Consider the following 12,768-nt stretch of genomic DNA (forward strand, 5'->3'; position numbering starts at 1 on the left):
AATAATAAAATAAATAAATGCCAACTTCCACAACCAAGAGCTTACCTGTTAACCGATAACTTAATTTTTCTCCATAGGAATACATGAATTTAATTAATTTATTTATTTATAAAGCGCCCGAATCACCCCATCAGGTGTGTCGCCACGCTATGACTGCCATTACTAACCAAGGAGAGACGAATCAGAACAGTGTGGTTTTCAGCAGCTTTATAAAATCCAGGAAGTTAGTGCATTGGCATAAATGAATGAATGGTCTCCGGTAGAGAGGAGCTAGGTGGGAGAAGGCTTTGCCGCCCATGCAAGCTTTTGTAAAACGTGGGGTATGTAGAAGAGCTTTAGACTCTGACTGGAGGGGCCTAGATGGCATATATCTGGCTAATTTATCTGTCAGATAGCTAGGATCCAGATTGTTTAAAGATTTGTAAACAATACAACAGATCTTAAATTTAATCCTCTTCCGCACCGGAAGCCAGTGCAGTTTTTGGAGTAGAGGAAGAGAAGCTGTTCTGGGAGATGCATTGGTCACCAAGGGGGGCCGCTGTGTTCTGGACTACCTGTAGTTTTTTTAAGGAGGTTTCCTTAGCTGAAATCAGCAAAGCATTGCAGTAGTACAGGCGTCTTAAGACTAATTCCTGGATCAGTGTTTTCCACGTAGAGAGTGGCAGGAGAGGAAAGACTCTTTGAAGGCCTTCCTGGGAGCAAGGGACATTGTGGTCTCAACTAACAATCTAAGACTAAAATGGCGAGGGGTAGATAGTGGCCAAGTAACAAACACAATTATAAGTAACCATGGTCTGTTAATTGAATCTTGTGCCTCGGATGATGGGAATCACCATAGAATTGTAAAAGGCTTCTCAAAACTTTGTAATATTATAAAATCTCTTCTAAGTGTCCCTGTTAAACCGACTATCCCTGAGCCAAGGTGGTTCGATTCCCATTGCTCAGCAGCAAATAAGGCTCTCCGTAGAGCCTTAAACTGCAAACCTAGAAACATAAGGGACGTGAGGGCCGCTAGACAAAATTCTAAAACAGCCACAGGCTTAAGGAAGGCTGTTTTATTAGTTGAGCAATGGGAGGCACTAACAACTGCTGCTGCATTAGGGAGCAGTATGACTTTTTGGCCTGCTGTTAAAAAGATGCGGGATATGGGTAAGGAATTAACTCCAACTAGCTGCACCATAGCAAGTGAGCAATGGGAATTGCATTTTTCCAAAATATACGCTAGCCCTGGAGTTGTCACAGAAGACTATGCCCAAGGAAAATTGGATCCTTTAGAAATTACCGTGGGGGAGGTCACCGAGGCCATTAACCAGAGCCTTTGTAACAAGGCACCGGGGCCCGATGGCCTGCCAATAGATATAATTAAGTATAAGCCGGAATTCTGGGGGGAAATTTTTGTAAACCTTTTTAATAGCCTACCGTTTGTCCAAATACCTACAACCTGGTCCACGAGCATAATAGTGCCCATTTATAAAAAGGGCGAAAGATCTGACCCTGTAAATTATAGGCCTATTTCACTCTTGGACAACACACTGAAGATCTTGGGCAGGGTACTGTATAACAGAGTTAATGATTGGGCTGAGGAAATGGGGGTACTAGACCGTTGTCAAATGGGTTTCAGACGCCGGGTTGGGACAATTGAACAATGCCTAAACCTAAATCTTTTAATCAGTAAATATAATATAGCTAAGGCATCGCCCATTTATCTTGCATTTATGGATTTATCGTCCGCATTTGACCTAGTTAATAGGTCAAAATTGTGGTCGATTCTCTTGTCATACGGCCTGGACCCTCCCTTGGTACACTTCCTCGCATACCTGCACAAAGATACGAAGGCGCAAGTACGGATTGACATGGAGGGTACAGTTTCCGGGCCAATTAATGTAGAAAGAGGTGTGAGACAGGGGTGCGTTTTAGCACCCCTGTTTTTCATCATCTACATAAATGGCCTGAGTAACTCTCTTAAGAAGGCTACCTCAGATGTCCCCAAAATTAAAGGAGGCCCATTACCCTGTCTCTTGTATGCGGATGACGCCGTGCTCATGGGATTAACACCCAATGCATTACGTGCCCTAGTCAGGGATTTTTCATCACATATGGGGAATTTGGATCTTAAAGTAAATTTAAAAAAATCATTTATCATGTCTTGTGGGCCGGGTGCTAGCCAATTAAAATCCATTACGATAGGAACTGATAAGTTGCTCCCAACTAAAACTTTCCCTTACTTAGGTATAGTCTTTGCTGCGAACGGCCTGTGGAGTGGGCATATTGCCCACGCCACAGGCAAGTTCTCAAAGGCTATAAACTCCATTTTATCTTTACCCAGACCAAGGAAAATTGGAGCAACTAAAGCCATATTAAAGATATATAGGCTTCAATGTACACCAGTGGCATCCTACGGTGCCGAAATTTGGGGATCAGTAAACACCCCCATATTACAAAGAGAAGAGAATCGGTTCTGCAGGAAATTACTGGGGGTTCCCATTTCATCATCAGGGTACATTTGCCACTCAGAGCTGAATATACCTTATATTAGTGATTTTATTGCTGCCAGGCCAGCATTATTTTGGCTGGCTATTTGGGCAAATGACTACGCTAGCTTAACACATGATATCCTAAGGGAATGTTTAGCTTGTGATAAATGGAATAAGATCCCATGGCTTCGAGGTGTACAAGAAAGTTTGTCTAGCATAGATAAAGGTGACCTCTTTGATAATCCATCCCACATTAAGAGGACCGATAAAAAGGAAGTCCAATGTGAATTATATGCCATTTACAATGGAAACAGACTGTTAGAAGAGATGCGGAAACAAACTGTTGTGTCTTATATTAATAATGACTTACCAATCCAACAACTACCATTGTATTTGATGTTACCAATGTGTAATTGGGAAAGATCGCTACTCTTCAGAATGAGAGCAGGAACAATAAAGTTTTCACTCTGTTTTCCGTTGGGACATAGCCCACACAGAAATAATCCGTGCCCTTGTGACGGAATTAGTAAACAAAATGATTTACATTTCTTTTTTATGTGTAAGTTTTATATGAAATATATCAAGTGGATTTTAGCCCCATATTTTAAAAAACGCAGACCTCTCTCCTTGAACCAGTCGTACCTAATGCTCTTAAAACTAGAGGACGACGAACTAATATTCCGCATAAGCACCTTTCTAAAAGTTATTTTTAACGTTCGTAGAAGTATGGAATGCCCTTGATTAATTTGTACTCTTTATGATGATTAACCTCCTGTGCACTTTAGATAATGGAAATACGTGTTTTCGCTATTGTACTAATATGCATTTTACAAACATTCATTGCATGTTGTGTAACTGTAATCTTAAATATGTTGCATTGTATTTTAAAATTGTGCTTTTATGGATTTTTTGGTAATCCGAATAAAGATTTTGAATCGAATCGAATCGACTCTTTGAAGGAGACCTAGTGTGTGAAATCATGCTCCAGCAGTAGTGGTGGCATGCTCCCCCAGTGTTAATTTCTGATCTATACGGACTCTTAGGTTTTTTACCACCTGTTTTGGAGTATTTTGCATTGACTGTTTTTCCTTGAAAATTGTTTTTAGTGTGGAGTTGGTTTTGTATGAGAACTTAAAACTGCAAATAACTAAAAACTGCTTTACTTACCTTTTCTCTAAGAAATGTTCCAGTGTGATATCTAGGCATATCACACTGAGTAGAAAAAGTAATCTGAAAAGTAATAAAAAATAATCTAGTAGTAATTTCCACTGTTAACAAAAGATTTTTTTATTCAGCTTGCTTGTATTGTTCAACCTGCTTTGAAAAGTACTATTTACACGTACCAGTACCAGGCTTGCTTAGGTTTTAGAAAATAAATATGACAAAATAATATTTTTTTTACACAAACAAATTGGTCTGAGTTCAGTCTTTGAGTGTGTGACATAATTTGCTGCCTGAGAGTGTACAACAAATGCTTAACACTACCCTCTGATAAAGCCTTACTGCTCGTCCACATTACCACAGATAGAGAGTAAGGTGCTATCTAATTTTACCTCTGCCTACCTTTACGGTTCCACTGGACTCTGTGCACACTATACATCATTTTGGCATAGTATATACAGAGCCAGCTTCCTACAACATTTAGAGGTAAGTACTCAACTTACACATCCCATCTTCGGGGTATTAACCTGCAAGAGGCAGATCAAGGTCAACATCAGACACTCCCCCACCCTGCACACCTTCAGGAAGAGCCTCAAGACCTGGCTCTTTGACTGATCCGGAGCTGCACACCCACTCCCCCCAAGCACCTTGAGACAATCACGGGTGAGTAGCGCGCTTTATAAACCCCTGATTGATTGATTGATTGATTGAAGGTACAGCGGCACTGGGGAGGCTGGGTGCAGCAGTCACTGAGCCAAATGTTAGGCAATGGAGACTGAGGGCACCCACAGAGGTGCTGGTTGCAGGATTGTACCTGCGGTTTCAGGGCACAGGCCCCAGGGGTTTAAGCAATCACAGGGGGCCCCACAAGGCAGCACCAACCACACACCACCAGCAGCACAGGGGCGGCTGGGTTCAGGGTGCAAGTCAGCGTTGGTCAGCCAATGCAAGTGAATAGGGAATATTGGTCACAGAAAGAGGCGGCAGGCTCAGACCAGGAGGCTGGATGAATGTGACCAACAGCTTGGCAGGTAAGGTGGATGCCTGGGCCCCATCAGGTGGGCTCCCCAAAGTTGAGGGGCTGAGGATGCAGGGGTACCTTTAGGCTTCAGAACTTCTATACTGGAGCCAGACACAGTCAGGGGGATACTTTGAGATGAGGCTGCTGGCTTCTAAGTCCAGTAGAGCTCAGCCAACGGTGGTTTCAAGGTCAGGTTTGCTGGGGAGACTTCACTTGATAGATGGACCAGTCTGACTCGGGCCGTGGGCGTCGGGTGCATAGTGGGTAAGAGTTGCGGTTCCAGCTGGATTGGGAGTCATTGGAGTTAGTTTCTTGTGGACAGAGCCACTGTCCTTGGGAGATCTGGTGTTAGTTGAAGTGCATGTACCTACCAACAAAAGGAGAGATAGGGAGTATTTAGAGACACACTTATTCCCCGGTTATGTTCAATAAGCAAAATAGAAGTGTCATATGGTTTATGAGAAAAACACATGAAGGAGCAATGATAGAACGGCCACATTTAGGACGTTTATTAGGAAGGCCCTCACTCACCACCTAGTGATGACATGCTTCATCATTGGGCACCACTGAAGAGGCCGAGTGCCTCTCCAGTGTGCTTCGACGCCAGATCTACTGCGGAGCAGGATATGTGAATTTAAAGGCGTGCAGTGAAAATAAAGTAAATAGTGGTGAGGGGTTTGTTTAAAAAATGTCTTTAGTGTATCAGGAAATGATTTATTAGGCGATCACTTGGGACATATTATTAAAAATGAGTGTAGGAAAGTCGTCCACAAATTAATTTGTGTGGTTATTTCCTTAGTCAGTCAACATGTTTCTGCCTCTGAAACGGTGTGATTTTACCAGGCATTCTTCAGGACTTTATAGGCGTACTAAACCCTGGCGGTATGAGCACGCTAAGGCCCACCCTTACCTAGGGACGTGTATGTGTGAAAAGAAAAAGGTGAAAAAAGTGCGAAAAAATAGGAAGAGAAAATGTCTTCCTATTAACTCCTGGTTTAGGAGGCTTCTTTCATTTAAGGTTTCTGCACCTAGAAGGATAGAAAAGACATAGACGCACACAGAGGGGACAAAACAAACAGTTAAGGCTTGTTCAGAGTCATAATTGTACGTCTAAAGTGCTCCAATCGACGTGAGGAGACAGTGTGTGGCGCTTGTAACATTATGTTTATCACCACCTCTGCCCCTGGGGTTGACAAGCACTAGTCACTAGGAAGTGCACAGTGCTAGAAGTGAAAAATTTGTGATAATTGGTCAATTTTTTTTTTTTTATTAAAATGGGAAGATCAACTTCCCAAGTGCGATCAATATGCTAAAGTAGAGAAGCGATCGCTATAAACGGTAAGTTAAAAATGTCTCACTTTTATGGTGTTGCGGGAATACACCATGGGTCACAGGAGAGGGGTGGTAGCGTAATTGGCACACCCTTGGGAGAGGGAAGAAACATACAAATCGTCAGAAAATGGAGAGAAAAGGTACTTAGCTCCGTGATATGCCGCCGAGATCGAGAGTATGAATGGTCGCTGGTTTACTTACGCCCTCGACGCTAGGCACCCTCAGTATACCTGCATTACCCTCAAACTGGACCCCGAAGATCAAGTGCTGGTCTCGGTGGGTGGTTAAAAATGTTTGCCAGCGAGGCCGGGTTCCGGGGGGGCGGGACTTGCCTGGGTGAGGGGGAGGAGCCCGGGATTGGAAGACCAATCGGAAGAGAGGCATGGACTGACGTAGCCGGTCACGTGTGCCGTCGTCAGGTAGCAGTTGCCAATCACATGGGCAAGAGGCTGGAATGAGGCTTGGTTGGTTGCTAAGTAACCGAGCGCTGCCGAGTTGAATTGTTTAACTTTATTGGTCAACAGACAGTTCGTCAATATTTCGCGATATATAAAACAGTTCCAAGGACCATATGTTATATCAAGGAGAAAGGGGGGGTTATTTTGCGTTTGGCCAAGATGTTGTATATGTCAGTATATTATAAAGGCAACTAATTATTTAGTTGTACAAAAAACTGGTGGTCCTGTGGAAACCTGGTAGTCCAGTATGGATAAAGGCGGTGGTCTTGTAATACAGAACACAGTGGATTATGATAAAGCATGCCAGGTCTTACTTGATGACAGGAAAAACTACCTTCCTCTGACGAGGGATCCCACTGAGGAACTCAGGACAAGAATCTCCACCCTTGTCAGTAGGGCGCTCGAAGATGGGCATTTATCTAGAAATGAGGCTGACTTCCTCAGTACTAATAACAGTGTGACCCCATACTTCTACACACTGCCTAAGACGCATAAAAACCGGTCACCACCCTCCCCCCTCCCCCCCCCCCCGGGACGTCCGATCATCTCTGGCATTGGCTCCCTTTTGGAGCCGCTGTCACGTTTTTGTGACCATTATCTAAAGCCCATCGTTCAGAACACCCCCACCTATTTAAAAGATACCAAAGATCTTTTGCAACTTTTGAAAGACTTCAATTTTGCTGAAAATTCTGTGACTCTTGTGACACTTGATATTGAAAGCCTCTATACCAGTATCCCCAGGATGATACGATCAGAGTCCTGGGGGCAGCCCTGGACTCAGTGACTTGGAATTATCAGACACCTAAGAAATTCATCATTGACTGCGCCACCATAGCCCTAAAGGAGAATTTCTTCTCATATAATGATCAACTAACAACTAACGGAACACTCGCTGGCAGAATTACGTAAATGCAAATCTGGTTCCCCCTTGGACCTCTGGCCGGCAAAACAGTATAAATCCCTAGCCCCCCTGCTCAATCCCATCTTAAATGATATCTGGAACGACTCCCTCCAGACAGGAATCTACCCCGACTCCTGGAAACACGCCCGATTGGTTCCCAATGCAGACCCTACCGAACCCGCTAACTACCGACCCATCTCCCTGCTCCCGGCACTAGCTAAAGTGCTTGAGAAACTCGTACAACGGCAACTGGCTAGCTTCTTGGAAACCAACGGTGCCTTCCACAACTCGCAGCACGGATTTAGGCCCGGATACAGCACCGAGTCCGCCCTCATTGAGATGGCTGATGCCATCCGATGGAAGGTGGACGAGGGATCTAGAGCGGTGTTGGTGTTGCTCGACTTGTCGGCAGCATTCGACACCGTCTCCCACCCCGTCCTCCTTGACCGTCTGCAGGCAAAAGGCATACAAGGCAAGGCCTTGGAATGGCTTGCCTCCTTTTTGTCCAATTGGACACAGGCAGTATTCACACCCCCATTTACCTCGGATAGTCGCCCTCTCAGGTGGGGAGTCCCTCAGGGCTCCTCACTGAGCCCTCTCCTGTTCAATGTTTATTTTTCCCCCTTGGCCGAGATCATCGCTCAATCCGGAATCAAGGCCACCTCTTACGCTGATGATATACAGCTACTGTTTTCATACGACTCCCCATCCCAATCCACCTTTGACCCATTGAAAAACTGCCTTCGCAACATCGCAAGCTGGATGGATAACCACTCCCTCCGGCTTAACGCCAGCAAAACAGAGGTTATATTTTTCCACCAGCCCACGCCTCTGGACTCTAACTTGTGGTGGCCCCTTGAATTGAGCACACCCCCCTCACCCAAAGACTCAGTTAAAAATCTCGGGGTAATTTGGGATACCAACCTCTCTTTTCAAAAACAAATCCAGACTGTATCCGCGGCCTGTTTTTCTAAGATGAGGATGATGAAAAAGTTCATCAATTTCCTCCCCAGCCAGACTAGGAAATCTATCGTGCAGGCTTTGATCACCTCCCATCTGGATTACGACAATGGACTGTACCTTGGTCTCTCATTGGGCCTCCAACGGCGTCTCCAGACAGTCCAGAATTCTGCTGTTCGTCTGGTCTGTGGCCTCCCCCCTCGTGAACATATCACTCCCCACCGGCATAAGCTGCATTGGCTCCTCGTTCACAAAAGGGAGGAATTCAAGGCACTCACCCTAGCTCACCGGGCTGTCAAGGGAAAGGGCTCTGCATACTTATCCTCCTGCCTCCGTCCATACAGCAACACCAGACTTCTCCGATCGAGCTCTAAACATCTTCTTTCCACACCCAGATTTTAAAAAGTTCATTCTGGGGGAAAAACATTCCAAGTCTGTGCCTCTTCCCACTGGAACAAGCTACCTATGTCCATCCGGACCATCCAGGAGGAACTCCCCTTCCGGAGAGCTCTAAAAACCTTTCTCTTCTGTTAGTACCATCTGAGTCAGACACAGCATCAGTCCTCACAGAAGCGCCGGGACACCCCGTTGGGGTATCTGCGCGCTATATAAAATTCCTTAATAATAATAATAATAATAATAACTATACCTCCAGTGTACGGGCACCTCGATGGGCAGCACTTTTGCCCCAAGCGTGGCAGGCCTGTACGTCGCTGATTTCGAGTCTAAATATATCTTACTATCTAACGGCCCCTACACCTCCTGCATCCAGATCTGGAGACGCTATATTGATGACGTCCTAGTGATCTGGACTGGCAGTGATGATCAACTACTATCTTTTCTCTCAGTCGGTTGTTTTTTCAGGGGGCATCTTTATGATGCCATCTGAGTGCATTGTGTAATAAATCCAGCACTGGCATCAGTGTGGGTTTATTATCCTGAGAAGTTTGATACCAAACTTCTTATCATTCAGTAAAGCCATCCTAGAGCTGTGGAATATGTAATGACAAACTCCCAGCCCATGTGCTCAATACGGCTGGTCTAAGAACCTGAAGGGGCATATTGCTCATGCATCCATGCCCTCACATGTGGTAAAGTTCACCCTGCCTTAGGGCTGTGAGGCCTGGTAGATGGGTGACTTACCTATGCCACAGGCAATGTTTGTAGGCATGGCACACAGGGATGTGTGCCATTTCGACTCTTAGGCTTTGTCTGCACCAAATCACAGACTGCAATGGCAGTACTTATGTGTTAGGTGAGGGGTCTCTGAGGGTGGCACAATACATGCTGCAGCCCTTAGAGACCTTCTCTGGTTGCACGGCCCTTGGTACCAGTGCTACATTTTACAAGGGACGTGTTTGTGTGCCAGTGGTGTGCCAATTATGGAAACAGATGATACAGTTTTGTGAAATAACACTGGGACTGGGAACTTGATTAGCAGGGACCCAGTGCACATTCAGTCAAAGTGCATCAGAAATCAGGCAAAAAGTGGGGGTGACAATGCAAAAAGTGTTATTTCCCTACAAGCCGGCCCTGGGGGATGGGGTCTCTGAGGTCATTAGTAGCTCATGGAGAGGGCTGTGCCCCCTCCCCATTTTCAGTATTTGTGGTCCGGAGGTGGGCATAGCAAGGTCTTTACAGGCTCAGGTTGAGGGACTGTGTGGCCCCCTTCTCATTTTGAAAAATGGTGCCCCGGAGGCGGGCTCCCCATGGCTTATCATGGCTCGTAGAGGAGGACCGCATGTCCTCCATTTTTAGAAATGTCAGCCCCGGGGTTGGGCTTCCTTGGGTCTCTGATGGCTCTGAGGCCCCCTTTCTATATACATTCATTTTGGGCCTGGGAGTGGGCTCACATGGCCCCCCTCCCTTTATGTGCAAATTTCAGACCGTGCCCCAAGTCTCTTTAACTCACGGCCTCGCCATGCACTGCTAATTACCCCACATATTAAATCACTCATGACATCTTCTATGACATCATTGATAATATCATGCAACATTTGCTGTGAAATTATTAATGCGAAAACTGTATGGTGGGAGTGCGAGTTTGTCATTTTAATTAGTATACGTTTTATATGTTACATGTTAAGTTTGGGATAGTTTGAAAAAATCCAGCTAACAATAGCATATAATTAAATCCTAATATTTAGACTTTGTTTACCTTTCATGCATAAACTCTTGCTAAAATAATTGACAATGACTGATGAGGGCCAGTGAATGTATGCGATTGTGTGGCTGCAGTGTTTAGCACATGATTATGGATTTACTGTATTTGCTACTGTAGGAAAGTGCCCCTTTCGACATACTTACCCACCCCCCCACACACACACTTTTTGCCTGGGATCTGGTGCAGCTTTGACTGAGTGTAAGCTGGGTTCAAGCTAACCAGGTCCCCAGTACCAGTGTTCTTTCCCTAAACCATTTGATTGTTCCACAATTGACCCCCCTTCAGGATCCCTGTAAGAAACTAGTAGGAGATTCCCATGGTACCTAAGGCCTTGGAACTAAAGAGGGTCCCTAAGGGCTGTAGCATGAATTGTGCCACCCTAAGGAACACCTCATCAAGCTTATGCAAACTGTCATTACAGCCTGCGTATCTTGGTGCAAAGAAAACCGAAGAGTCGACATGGCACACATCACTGTGCGCCATGCCTGCCAGCACTACATGTGGTATGGGTAAGTCACCCCTACGGCGCGCCTAGCAGCCCTAAGACAGGGTGCACTGTACCCATGTGTGGGCATATCTGCAAGAGTGGATATTACCCACTGTTATTTAACTTCTCCCTCCGATATTGTCAGTGCATAGGGACGCCATAATGCGTACATGGGCTGGACACTTGTCATTACGAGTTCCCCGGCTACATGAGGGCTTCATTGTACCCCTGTGTGTTTGGTAGCAAACACCTTGCCCTAAAAAACCCACACTGATGCCAGAGATGGATTTATTAATAAATGCACCCAAAGGACACCTTAGCAATGTCCCCTGAAAACCTACCAACTGCTAGTGTGTTGACTGACTGGTCTTAACCAGCCAGCCACCATAGACCGGTTTCTGACCTCCTAAGGTGAGAGCCTTCGCTCTCGAGGTCAGGAACAAAGCCTACTGTGGGCAGAGATGTTTACACCTCCTCCAAGCAGGATGGGCATTCCGAGTGGGAAGCTTCAAAGGCCCTGGCCTCTTGAGATAGTGGAGGATCCCGCCCCCCTGTTCTGTCCCCACTTTTTGGTGGCAAGACATATGGGACAATTTGAAAGATTAGGAGGTGTGCCCACATTGAGCTAGCACTACCTCTAGAGTGGGCCAGCTGATGTGGACCCCACTTTTTATATTACTCCATGTTATTTTTGCCAGTTTAGCCTTCTAGGGTCATGGTTATTCCTACTTCTCACACAAAGTGATCTTATAGAGGGTGTAGAAACCCTAAAGGTAGGTAGACCATTAGCTCCTAACTGTCTCTCCCCTTAAACACCACTAAATGTAGCATTTAGGTGGCACCCCTGAACTTAAAAACACAGATTTGACGGATCAACAGAAGACTAACGAAGAAGAGTCACTGTCTGGCAAGAACTGCAGCAGAACTTTGGTGTTAAAACCTGCCATCCTTATCCCTCTCACAACAGTTGCTACTGAGTGACTCGTCTTGTGAGCTGGAGAGCTACCAAACTCTTGGGTGACCTGCCAGCACTTCAAAAACCACCAAGAGTCTCCATTGAAGTAGAGGAGCTTCTCCCCTGCAGTCCTTAGGCTCTGACTATCGGAGTCCGGTCCACCACCTTGCAGCTAGCGGTGCTGCAGACGACCAAGAGAAAATACTCATGTTCTAGAAGGTCATATCTTTCTCCCCACAGAGTGAAGACACCAGTACCAACTGCAGCCGTGCAACACCAAGCCCGGGGTACGGGACACCCTGCATCAAACACCGACAGTGAGTGTCTAGTCTGAATTGACATTGCACCAGGTCCAAGCAACCATCAAGAGACGTCAGCATCACTGAGATCCACGTTGAGAGTGGCGCAGCTGCTTTGATTGTGCCCCTGTCAGCTGTTTGTCCCTGACTGCGAGGTGCATCTTAGTGCACCCAGCACAGCCGGCCAAACTCCTCTGCTCCCAGCCCAGGTCCCGACACACTGGCTGTACCCCTCTGCTCCAAGACCCCTTGCATCCTGAGCCCCCGTTTTGGAGCCCTCGGACTTACCGGCAAGGCCCACAGTGCAGCCTCTTTTTCGGATGGCCCCCCCTTCCCCGTAGAGCCAGTTTCCAGCCTTACCAGCACCTGGCTCTCGGTATCACCCAGGTGGTTCCTGAAGAACTGCTGGTAGTACTTTGAAACTTGGCCCACTGCTATTCCCTTCCTAGAAGGTGAACCCCTCAAACCGACTGTACCCACCTTTATGCATCTTTGACTTTTCCTCCTATAGGATTGCATTGTGTGTAAAAGCGCACAGGTTTAAATGTTTTACTTT

At 46.0% G+C, this 12,768-nt stretch overlaps 1 protein-coding gene across 2 annotated transcripts in view; it reads left to right on the plus strand.

Annotated features, from left to right (window-relative positions):
• BRWD3 (bromodomain and WD repeat domain containing 3) overlaps positions 1–12,768 on the plus strand; it is a 1,637,103-nt gene that overhangs the window by 195,468 nt on the left and 1,428,867 nt on the right. The gene's annotated exons all lie outside the window — the stretch shown is intronic.

This window comes from Lissotriton helveticus, chromosome 4_1 (genome assembly GCF_964261635.1).
Source record: "Lissotriton helveticus chromosome 4_1, aLisHel1.1, whole genome shotgun sequence".
Lineage (NCBI taxonomy): Eukaryota > Metazoa > Chordata > Amphibia > Caudata > Salamandridae > Lissotriton > Lissotriton helveticus.